A 12,977-nucleotide genomic window follows, 5' to 3' on the forward strand; every position below is an offset into this window, starting at 1 on the left:
AACAGGGGTTCTCAAACTATGGCCACCAGCCAGATGGGGCCCGCTGAGTATGCAGCCCTCAGGGTTATGGCAAATGGGCTGAGGGGCGGAGACAGTTTTTGTTTTCACTATAGTCCGGCCCTCCAACAGTCTGAGGGACAGTCAACTGGCCCCTATTTAAAAAGTTTGACGACCACTGCTCCAAAATGTGGGTCCACGCAAGTGCAGGCTTATTGACATCCCTGGCTTCTAAGTAACGGTCCACTCTACTTGATTTTGCCAAATGTGTGCAGGCAGACTTCCTCTCCCAATTCCCTCTAGTATGCTATGGGGGAAAGGATTCTTTCTCTATGGGTGACCCTGTACACATTGATCAGTCATTTGTCTCACTACAGAAAGAGGGATAGATATTCCCCTAGTAAGGGCCCACCTGCAGGAAGCTGGGGGTCCCAAAGGTCCTGCGGTTACATGGAGCCTTCTGGCCTTTTGCCACAGTTCTTCAGTCGTGTCTGGAATGATTCTCCTGGTTCCAGCTTGGCCAACCCATGCACATGTGCCTGATACTCATGTTCCGGAGTGTTCTATGTGCATCTACAAGAAAACTGAAGTGTTAGTATTTTGAGCCCGGTCCCATGTGTCTTTGCACATCTCATCTCCCCAGACTTGTTTCCATACAAGTCCCAGTCTTGTTATGCCGGACAGGCATCCATGTGGTTATTCTGATAAGGTCAAAAAGAGAAAGCCCAAGATACAAATAAGTGACGGGAAATTCCTGTCTTAGGAGAAGTCAAAGGAGATAACTTGAGACAAATGATTAATAGAATTTTAGAAATTCCTCTCTTATTTACAAATCTCTCCGGAACCTCTTGGATAACATCTCTATACAGACTTTGTTTTATGACTCTGATTACGTATAAAATGAATTTCTGAAATTGTATTCCTCGCCCTCGGTATCCTTGCCTTGTGCCCGCCAACTTGTTGTGGCATCCTGGCCCTTTCCAGGCAGGTCTGGCCTTTAAGTTCCCTGGAGGTCAAATGCCTGCCTATCCCTTTACTATCAATAAAGACTTTGTTTTAATACAGCATTGAGTAGCGAATTCATTGGCTATCCTTACCTGGCCTTGGTACTTTGGGGAAGGAGAGAGAGAGAGGTAATCAGACAACCAGAAAAGGAGCTGATCCAACTTAGATTAGAGCCTCAGTTTCTCCACATCAATTCCCTTTGCCCCGGAATCAGATGACACTGTCCTCCTTTCTCTCCTTCAATCACCTGAAATACAGCAACCAATGCAGCCCCCTGGCTGCTTCCCCCTTTTCTGGTAGTTTTAAGAGTAACTTTTGGGATAGATTATGAGAAACGGGCTTCCAGTGGCGTTCCTGTGCTCTGCATTTAGCAGGTCCGTCAGTAAAGCATGCAGGTTTGTTCTGGTCAGGGGAAAGGGTGTCAGATCCTCCAGAATTGCAGGTAACGGGCAGGCAAGGTACTTTAGGAGTCGGATGTTCTTTTCCAGCAGGTCTGAGGTTTGGGCGCTTCTGCTATCTTTTCATGCAAGACCGACGCCCCTGACTTTCAGTTTGTCCCGCTGCTGTGTACACCATTTCCATGTGATAATGCTAGATTCCTGAGCATGTCCGATTCGATGAGAGATGGGGATGCCCATAATCCAACTCCTAATGGGAATCTGGGGCCTCTCTATCACCTCATGATGGATGGTAAATGGTTCTGTTTCCACCAGGGCCCCATAAACCACCAGTAACTGTTATTGAAAGGGCCTGTCCTTGGAACCTGCATCAGGTCATTTTCTAGCCCCAAACCCTACTGGAACCTTTTTATCTCCCTGCTTTTGCCTGAGCTCCAGTTGCTGTAATCACTTGATGCAGAGACTTGTAATTCCACTGGCCCTTCCTTTAAGGGCCCCAAATCTCAGGCAGCTTGTGTTGCTCTTTTTGCTTCCTCCAAGGCTTTCTGCTCTTTTGTCCCCCATTCTAATTCTTACTTCTTTCTGGTGACTCTAGATAAAGGCCCCAAATGAGGTATTTGATTCCTCCAATATGCAGCCAAACGTGTACAGTTTGGAGCTTCCTGGTCAGTAGTGAGAGGAAGGAAATCTGCTCTCTTTGGCTTAGCCTTAGGTAAAACTTCCCAGTGTGCCACATTGATTCTTGATTGATTCTTTGTATAATTATATCATCTGTGCAGTGGGTTAAATGTATTTTATCAAGTTTTAGCGCATCTAGATGTCCTGTCAGGACCTTGTGACAGATGGCAGGGCTGCGTTTATGACCCTGGTGTGGGCGAGTAAAAGTGTGCTGTCGCCCTGGCCAGGTCAAAGTAAATTGGTCCCATGGAGCAGGATCTATGGGAATGGGGAAAAAGGCATTAGCCGGATCAGTTACTCCCTGGGTGTGTTTGGAGAGCTCCAGTGAAGGTAATGGGGACTGTACCTGCTGCCTATACTCATAATGATAATTATTCAGTTGCCTGTAACCTACTGTCTTTCTCCAAGACCCGTCTGACTTCCCTACTGGCCATATTGGATTATCCCACTGGGTGCTGGTAGCGACCAACACCCCTGCTGCGGGGTACTCCTCTATAGCAGAAGTTACTTCTTCCTGTGCCCCAGGATTCTATACTGCCGCAGTGCAATCTTCGTTGAGGGTACTGGGAAATGAATGGAGGCAGAGTAACTTTGCCGACCACTACTGAAGCAGTGTAGACTTTTCTTTCAGCAAACTGATTCTTTCCCTCCGGGGGTCGGGTCGTCGTCCCTCTCAGAATATCTATACCAACCATGTATTCTGGCATCGGTCTGGTTACCACAGACCATTCTCACTTTGGGAATTATCCAGTTTTCATTTGGAGATTAGCCTGAACTGCCTTAACTTCTGAACCCTGGATCCGGAAATGGCTACGGGAGTTCCCCTTTTGAATTTTGTTGGGTTGCTGTATATTAGGGTGGTTTTGGGCTTGCGTGTCTTAGGGCACTAACTGTGGTACTAGAGCCGTGTGTCCAACAGATCGCTCCTCTTATGTTAGACCCATAATGTTTCCGAGTCATCCTTCCTACAGGGGCCTGGCCTTCGTCCTCTTCTCCTCTTAAATGCTCCAGACTGGGATATAGTGAAGGTCAAGCACGGGGAGTCACCTTGGGAGCAGCTGTCATTTCTCTAGCATTCTTTTCTCTTTTTCTCCTGTACATCTGCTTCCTTTCAGAGGCTGCAATTCCTTCAGTCTCCTCCCTTTTACTCCTGCTTTTAGTATGGAGGCAAATAATTCTCGCCTAGACAGTCTGAGTGCTGTTAATGGGCCCAGGCCAATCATCACTGCCTGTAGGAGCAAGACCTTCAGAATGGCTGAATAAGTTTTGGTATATGAAAGTAATCAAATATGATTGCTCTATAAGACATGATGAGAAAGATGATTTCACAGAGGCCTGGGGAGACTTAGATGAACTGAGCTGAGTAAAGTGCCAAGAACCCAGAGAATAGAGTATACAGCAGCAGCAAGATTATATGATGAGGGGCAGCTAGGTGGTCCAGTGGTTAGAGCGCCAGCCTTGAAGTCAGGAGGATCTGAGTTTAAATCTGCTCTCAGACAGTTAATACTTCCTAGCTGTGTGACCCTGGGAAAGTCACTTAACTCCAATTGCCTCAGGAAAAAAAAAAAGATTATATGATGATCAATTTTGATGCCCATTGTTCTTTTCAGCAATGAGATGATATAGATCAGTCCCAAGGATCTTGTGAGGAAGAGAGCTGCCCCCAGAGAGAGGAATGTGCGAACTGAGTGTGGATCCCAATATTTTGTTTTCACTTATTTTGTTGCTGTTTGTTTGTATTTTGTTTTCTTTGTTATTTTCTTTTCCATTTCATGTGATTTTCCTTATGCAGCATAATTGTGGAACTATATAGAGAAGAATGCCACATGTTCACCATCTATTGGATTAGTTGTCATCTAGGGGAGGTGGGGAGAAGGGAGGGTGAAAAAAATTTGGAACACAAGGTTCTGCAAGGGTGAATGTTGGAAACTATCTTTGTATATGTTTTGAAAATAAAAAGCTTTTTTAAAAAGAGAGGTAGAACGGCCTAGATAAGGGAGATAGATAAATGGAACAGATTGGCAAGGGAGAATCAGAAACCGTGATGCTCAATAACTTAGTGTTCGATGGACCAGAAAAAAATAAATTATTTCAGAAAGAACTCTTTTTTTCAATAAAATCTGCTCTGCAAATGGAAAAGCATTCTGGGAGAAATTAGACTTAGACCAATATCTTATACTACCTTTTAAATAGATATCATACCATTAGAAAGTTAAAAGAGAAACAGATCATGTACCCCTCACAACTATGGACAAGACCTATTCTTAACCTAACAAGGGAGAGAAGGAATTATAAAAGATAAAATGCATAAACTTTGATAACATGAAAGTGAATAGTTAGACAAAAGTCAATTAACCTAGGATAAGAAAGGATGCTGTTAAATTGAATGAAAAAACAAAACAAAACAAAACAACCTTTGTAGCACATGTCTCTGGTGGTAAGTCCTTGGGGTTCTTGGGACTTCATAGCTATACCCAGGGGTGTGGCAGTTCCCTCATGTGGGGCTTCCACACTAAACAGCGTTTGCTCTCCTCCCATCTCCCTTGGGCTCTTTAGCACCTGGGGAAGCTTGTACCTCCTACTGCTTGAAAAGGATAAATTTTTAAACTTTTTTTTACAAAATCTCTCTGACAACAAAGGGCCCTTTCACTTTTGGCATGTAAAACACTCCAATAAATCAATACAGATCAGTTATTTAAGGGCCTACTAAGGCTACCTTCATTTGCATTGTGATTCATTAATTCCCTTGAAATTCTAGACCTTTTATTCTTCCAGATGGATTTTGTTATTAAGGTTTTTTAGCTCTGTGGGGTAATGTCTTGGGAGTTTGCTGCAAATGGCACTAAATAAGTGGATTCATTTAGGCAGTATTGTCATTTTATTCTATTTGCTCAGTCTACCCAGAAGCTCTTGTTATGTTTCTAACTGATTAGACCTGACTTTATTTGCATGGAAGAGTTTTGGAGTTGTGTTCACATAGATCCTGACTTTCCCTTGGCAGATAGATTCCCAAATATTTTATACTATGGACAGTTACTTTAAATGGAATTTCTCTTTGTGTCTCTTGCTGTTGGACTTTGTTGGTAACATAGAAAAATGGGGATGATTTATGTGGATTTATTTTGTATCCTGCAACTTTGCTACAGTTGTGAAGAATTGTCTCTAATAGTTTTTTATTTTTTCATTTATGTTCAAAGTCATATAAAGTGTGGGCACAGAGGGTCCCTTTGGATACCATAAAAATCATCAGTCCAGAGCCAATGGCAAGCGCCACGTGCAGTGGGAATATATTAGCCTCTCTCCCCATAAATTCCCCTGCGTGTCATACATGGCGTCACTGCCCAGATATCAGGCTCTTCGGGGTCTAAAGCACAGATTCTCACGTCCCCCAGAACAGTTTGAGATGGCTCTGGATGAGCTAAAAATCCCAGTAATATAAAAGGAGGAAATGCAAGGCTGAAAAGATAGGCGAAGAAGAAAGGAACTTATTCCTGTTTAGAAAATAATATCCCGTAGTGACTATTCAGTGACCCTGGAACGTAGACAGATAGTCCTTTGTGTGCTTGGTTTAATAAAGGTCACACTTCAGTCCATCCTGGGATATTTATCTCTAAGTTCCTTCAAAGTTAAGAATTATCATTAAAATGATCGGCTGTTTCCCCTGTGTTTGTTTCTCCTGAGATTGGCCCTTGTGGATGGGCCACGGCCCCTTTGGGGACTGAAACCCCCTGGGGGCTGTCCCCGCTTCTGGGTGAGCTAATTGTGGGTGCGGGATTTTTATGGGGTAAAGAATTGGAGCGGGTGCATTTAACGTGAATTCCCTCTGACATGGAAGGAATCCATCACTCCCCTCCCCTCCCAGAATTCCCCCTGCCCTTGGACTCCATTCTGCTCCCTTCAGGGCGCCTCAATGGGCCCTAAGTGGGTCCTGTCAGTGAAAATGCAGAAAATCTGGGATTTAAAATGAGCCGAAGTGCAATACCAGGGTTTGGACACTGGATGGCAGACTGAATGTGTAATACCGGAGCCGGCCACAGGACGGCGCGCGTACTGCTAAGCTTACCTGTTGTTCCGACTTTGGACACCAGATGTCAGCAAGAGACCGTGTTATATTTTAATATATCAATTAATCCACAAAGAAAGCATTAATTTGGCGCTTGTTATTTGCCAAGCTCTTCACTGAGACCTGAGAACACAAAGATAAAAATGAAACAGGCCCCGTTTTCAACGATTTGACATGTAAATGCATATTATCTCTCGTTATCTGTGTGTCTGTGTGTCTCTTTATCCATCCTGTTTTCTGTCTCTGTCTCTCTCTGTATTTGTCACTCTGTTTTTCTGTGTTTCTGTCTGTATGTCTCTGTCTCTCTTTCTGTCTCTGTTTGTCTCTGTCTCTTTGTCTCTGTCTTTCTCAATGTGTGTATGTCTCTGTCTCCTATCTCTCTGTTTCTCTCTCTGTTTTTGAATGTCTCTGTCTCTCTTTTTCTCCCCCTCCCCAACTGTCTCTAACTCTTTCTGTTGTTCCTTTCTTTCTCTTTCAATTTTTCTGTCTCTCTCTCTGTCTCTCTTTCTCTCTTTGTCTTTCTCTGTGTCTCTGTCTCTCGCTGTCTCTTTCTTTTGTCTTCTCTCTCTCTCTCTGTATGCATGTGTGTCTCTCTCACCTGTACTTCTATCTCTTTTTCTCTTTGTCTCTCCATGTGAATGTTTCTGTCCTAGTCACTTTCTGTCTCTATCTCTGTATCGCTCTGTCTCACTTTCTTTCTTTGTCTCTTTTTTTTTGTCTCTGCCTCTCTGTCTCTGTCTCTGTTTTTGAATGTCTCTGTCTCCCTCCCCAACTGTCTCTAACTCTTTCTGTTGTTCCTTTCTTTATCTTTCAATCTTTCTCTCTGTCTCTCTATCTCTGTCTCTCTTTCTCTCTTTGTCTTTCCCTGTGTCTCTGTCTCTCGCTGTCTCTTTCTTTTGTCTTCTCTCTCTCTCTCTCTGTATGCATGTGTGTCTCTCTTACCTGTACTTCTATCTCTTTTTCTCTTTGTCTCTCCATGTGAATGTTTCTGTGCTAGTCACTTTCTGTCTCTGTCTCTGTATCGCTCTGTCTCACTTTCTTTCTTTGTCTCTTTTTTTTGTCTCTGCCTCTGTCTCTGTTTCTTTGTCTCTTTCTTTTTGTCTCTGCCTCTCTGTCTCTGTCTCTGTTTCTATGTCTGTCTCTTTCTTTCTTTCTGCCTTTGCCTGTCTGTCTCTGTTTCATTGTCTCTTTTTGTCTCTGTCTCTTTTTGTCTGTCTCTTTTTCCTCTTTCTGCCTTTGTCTGTCTCTTTCTCGCTGTCTTTGTCTCTCTCTCTCTAACTCGCTCTGTCTCTGTGTGTGTCTTTGTCTCCTGTCTCTCTGTCCTTGTCTCTCTGACTCTGCCCTCTGTCTCTGTTTCATTGTCTCTTTCTTTTTGTCTCTGACTCTCTGTTTCTGACTCTATTTCTATGTCTGTCTCTTTCTCTCTTTCTGCCTTTGCCTGTCTCTTTCTCGCTGTCTTTGTCTCTCTTTCTCTAACTCCCTCTGTCTCTCTGTGTGTCTTTGTCTCCTGTCTCTCTGTCCTTGTCTCCCTGTCTCTGCCTCTGTCTTTTTATCTCCCTGTCTCCCTCTCTGTTTCTGTCTCTCTGTCTATCATTGTCTCTCTCCCTGTCTCTGTATCTCTGTGTCTCTCTCTGACTTTGTCTCTCTCTGTTTCTGTTTCTCCCCCTTTTCCTCCCGGACATCCTCCCTTCTCTGTTTCTTTCCCTCTGTCTGTTCTCTCTGTCTGTCTCTGTCTATTTCTATCTCTCTGTCTCTGAAACTGTCTTTCTTTGTCTCTGTCTCTCTCACCTCTTTCTTTTTCTCTATTTCTCCCCCTCATTCTCTGTTTCTGTCTTTATCTCCCTGTCTCTATATCTGTCTTTCTCTATGTCTGTCTCTTTCTTTGTCTCTCTCCCTCTCTCTGTCTCTGTCTCTATCTGCATCTTTCTGCCTCTGCTTCTGTCTTTATATCTGTCTTTCTCTATATTTTTCTGTCTGTCTCTTTGTATCTGTCTGTTTTTCTCTGTCTTTATCTGTCTTTCTATGTCTATCTCTCTTTCTCTGTCTCTGTCTCTCTGTATTTGCATGTCTTTGTGTCTCCCTCTCTGCATCTCTCTTTGTTTTTCTGTCTCTATATCAGTCTTTCTCTGTCTCTGTCTCTGTCTCTCTTTCTATCTATGTCTTTCTCTTTCTTTTTGTCTCTATCTGCCTCTTTTTATCTCTATCACTCTTTCTCTGTCTCTATCTCTAGGTCTCTGTATCTGTTATTCACTGTCTACATTTTCCCTTGACAGAGATCTGCTTCAGATGACCATTTTGGCTCAACTCCCCTCCGGCTTCAGCCCCCCCCAGTGTGGCTGTCCCCACTCAGGGCCTTCCCTTTAATGGTGCCTTCCTCCTTGCTCTAGTTACTTCCATTCAGCATAGCCAGTCAGGCAATGACCTTTAACCCACCTCATGAAGGATTTCCTTTCTCCTGCTTAATTGGGAACTTGTCTTCTTGCTTAGTCTGTCTGCTCCCCTCCTCTATTTCATATTTCCCATTCCTGGGGTCCATTGTCCCCCTTCATTTGGGCTATAACTTATTGACCTAAAAATCTACCTTTTGTCAAAGAGAACGGCCAAGGTGAATTTGTCACTGTGTCATTTTGGACTCAGTATTGCTATCCCAGCCATATCATAAGGAGGCACGAAGAGGATCATGGGTAAGAAACAGCAAGCATTGTACTCCGGAATTACTGTAGGATTTTCAGAGAGACGTCAAGAATGAGAAAACTGGAAAGCTTTGAATGGGTCAGGTGTTAAAGGACTCGAATGCCCCAAAGTGAATTTTATATTTAATCTTGGAGCTAATGGGGAGCCCCTGCAGTTTATCGGGGGCTGATATGATCAGAGCCGCCCTTTAGGAAGACTATTTGGCCTGCTGAGCCTCTCCTGGATTTGGTGTAGAGAGAGATTTTACACAGTATGGGCAACTAGAAAGCCTTGTAAGAGTCCAAGGAAGAGGTGATGAGGGTCTGAAGCAGGGAGGTTTGGGGTGAGAGAAGTGACAAGATTAGGCGACTGATTGGATTTGTGCAGAGGGAGAAGGAGAAGTGGAGGATTTTGAAGCTTTGGGGGGGGGCGGGGAAAATGCTGAGGGGAAGCAAGATGGTGAAGTGGTGAAAGTAATGGACATGAAGATTACTGGGATCCTAGAAAGTAATGCTGGTAGTGACACGGCTTATGCTGAGGCAGGGATCCTGGGAGGGTGAGGGAGATGATGGGTATGGGCACGTCCGGGGGTTTCACAGTGAGAGCAGAGATTGAGAAGTCTGTCTGTAGGGAAGGGACAGTGATACTGTTGGGGTAGGAATACAGTTTTCCTGGCAATGAGAGAGTAACGCTGGCGGTCCTGTTGTTCCAGGGCTGACTGTTTTAGTACCAATATTAATTGGGGTATATAGGTCCCAGTGCTGATGATAGTGAGAGAAAGGCGATGATGATAGAGGCGGGAAAGCAACACAAGTCCGAACATGGCAGTGAGAGCATTTGTGTTGTGACCATGATTATGGTGATGTGACCCCAAATTGGGCAGGAGACAACCAAGGTGTGCCAGGTGAAGAGCTGTCCTTGGAGCTGGGAAGCCTGGAGGCGAGTTCCTCCTGTGACAGACACTGCTTCTATGAGCCTTTCAGTTCTCCTGGTAATTCTTGAACTCAGGACGGCAGAAACCTTGCTGACCCACAGGGCTGTGTAACTAGGTAGAGCCTCCAATAAGCACTCTGTTATTAGAACTTTGAGGACAGCGGGAAAGTTCGTTGGGGGGTTTAGAATTGCTCCTAATTGTTGTGCTGTGCTGATACTGTCTCAGAGCATCTTTATTAAAAGATGCTATTGGACACACAATGGATGTAATGGAGCAATGTACCCTATAGAGCTTCATGAGGAAACCATGAGTGGAAGGTCTGGGCTTTAAAAGTTGAAACACTCATTTCCTGAATCCCTTTCATTCTGAAGAACATCAGCTGTTTCAGCTGATGGGAAAATCCCTGAGATATTACTATTTGGCGTAAGGTAAGGAGGCTCATGTTCTGTGCAAATGTTTGGCTGCACGTGAGAAGATGCACATCTCTTTCACAGTTTCTATCAGTGTGAAATAAGCTTTAAAGCTGCAAAAACCCCAAACAGAACATCATTTTTTATGTTCAAAGTCACAGGGGATTTCTTTGGATGCCATAAAAATCATCTGTGCAGAGCCAATGGCAAGGGCCACGTGCAGTGGGAATATATTAGCCTCTCTCCCCATAAATTCCCCTGCGTGTCATGGCGTCACTGCCCAGATATCAGGCTCTTGTGGGTGTGAAGCACAGATTCCCACGTTCCCCAGGATAGTTTGATACGTACGATTCTGGATGAGCTAATAATCCCAGTGATATAAAAGGAAGAAATCAAAGGCTAAAATGATAGGTGAAGAAGAAAGGAAATTATTCTTATTTACTGGTGACATGATAATTTGTATGAGGAATAAGCCAAGACACTCAGTAAAACAACAGCTTCACAAAGTTGCAGGCTACAGAATAAGCATTCTTCTACTACTTTTTACCATGAAATCACCATGAAATCCTAGAGAATATGACACACAGGGAAATCTCATTCCAAATTGCTACAAAATACCTCAAGTGTCTGGGAACCCCTTTACCCAAGCACACAATGGTTTTGCATGACTACAATTACAAAATATTTTTACATAAACAAAAAATAAGTTTAAATAGAGGGAGGAATGTTTAATGTTGATGGCTAGGCCATGACAGTTTCATAAAAGTGGGAATAAATCCGAATTACTGCAAAGAATTAGTCCATGAAGTGGTCACAATATTTGAATTTGCATTGGATGTTTCCATGGGAATAAATCAGTGACTATATTTTATATAGTTCATATTATTGGATAACATGAATTTAAATACATGCAACACCTGTGGAGGATTTGTCATTTGCACCAATGGGGACCTAGCTGAAATGTCAAAGTTAATTGCAATTTTAAATTAGCTAAGGACTTCTCTAGGAAACTTGAGAAAATAAAGACCAAATGAATTTGGAAAACCAGAAGTTAATAAACATCAAGGGAAATGATGATGAGGGAAAAAATTAGAACCCGAGGTTTGGTGCGGGTGAATGAATGTTGGGGCCGTCTTAAGAGCTCCAAGTATATGAGCCCTTTGATCTCAGAGGTGAGAGGAATGAGGCGGGAAACTCACAGAGGGTGGACAGAGCTCCAGCTTATCATGCTGTACAGCCTGGTTGATGCACATTTTTGCAAGGGCGATCAGCGCATGAACAGTAGGTAATCCACCATCACCATTCAGAGAAGCAGCTCATGGGCTCTGAGTGTGCAAGGTATCTGCTAATGGGAGGAGAACGGATCCAGCCATCTAGCGTCTTGCTCACAGGCAACAGGCCCTGTCAAGGCATCCCTGCTCATTAGCAAATGCACTGTAACCCTCAGGCACAACCTATTCCTTTGACACACATCCACTGCTCCTTGTGGATCAGGGCACTTTTGCAATGTGGCAGAAACCTTAGTGTGAACCAATGGTCAGGGAGGCCTCAGTACTCCCTCTCACTGGGGTCCCATTCCCTTGTATGTGTTGAATATATTTTGAACATATATATATATTTTTAAAAATAAAAAGCTGTAACTTTAAAAAAAAACTTTTAAAAAATAGATAGTTAGATATATGGAACAGATTAGCTAGGATGAATCCGAAACCATAGTGTTAAATAAACAAATAAATAAATAAGTGAGTGTTCAATAAACAAGAAAAAATATTTAGGAAAGATCTCTGTTTTCAATAAAAACTGCTCAGAAAAGTGGGAAGCATTCTGGGAGAAATGAGACACAGACCAATATCTTATACCACATTCCTTTGTATATTCTGAATAGCTAACTGACCTTCATATTTGAGATCACACCATCAAAAAGTTAGAGGAGAAACCGATCATGCACCTCTCAGACCTATGGATGAGACTTATTCTGAACCAAAGAAGGGAGAGAAGAAAGTACAAAAGATAAAATGCACAGCTTTGATTACATGAAATTGAAAAGTTTCTAGATAGACAAAATTAATTCACCTAGAACGGGAGAGGAAGCTGTCAAATTGAAAAACAAACCTTTGTATCACATGTCTTTGGTAAATCTTTCTGATTCTTGAGTATTCACAGATATACCCAGGGTGTGTCAGGAGCCAAACTTTCCCTGATGTGGGGCTGCCACATTAAACAGCCTTTGTGTTCCTCCCATCTCTCTTTTGTTCCTTGTGCAGAAGCAGGCTTGGGCCTCCTACCCCTCACAGAGAATAATTTTCTTTTTTACAAAATCTCTCTGAGCACAAAGGGCCCTTTCACTTTTTGTATATAAAATAATCCAATGATCAATACAGAATGGTTCCTTAAGGGCCTACTAAGGCCACCTACATATGCATAGTGTTTCATTAATTCCCTTGAAATTCTTGACCTTTTGTTCTTCCAGAAGAATTCTGTTATTGTCCTTTTTTAGCTCTGTGAAGTAATGTCTTGGGAGTTTCCTTGGTAAGGCCCCAAATAAGTGGATTAATTTAGGCAGTATTGTCATTTTTATTACATTTGCTTGGCCTACCAATGAGCACCAACTCATTACATCTGACTTTATTTGTGTGGAAAGTGTTTTGGAGTTTTCCTCATAGAGTTCCAGACTTTCCCTTGACAAGTAGACTCCCAAATGTTTTATAATATTGACAGTTATTTTAAATGGAATTTCTCTTTGTATCTCTTGCTGCTGGACTTTGTCTGTAGTAGTATGTAAAAATGCTGATGATTTATGTGGATTTATTCTGTATCCT

This window comes from Sminthopsis crassicaudata, chromosome X (genome assembly GCF_048593235.1).
Source record: "Sminthopsis crassicaudata isolate SCR6 chromosome X, ASM4859323v1, whole genome shotgun sequence".
Classification (NCBI taxonomy): domain Eukaryota; kingdom Metazoa; phylum Chordata; class Mammalia; order Dasyuromorphia; family Dasyuridae; genus Sminthopsis; species Sminthopsis crassicaudata.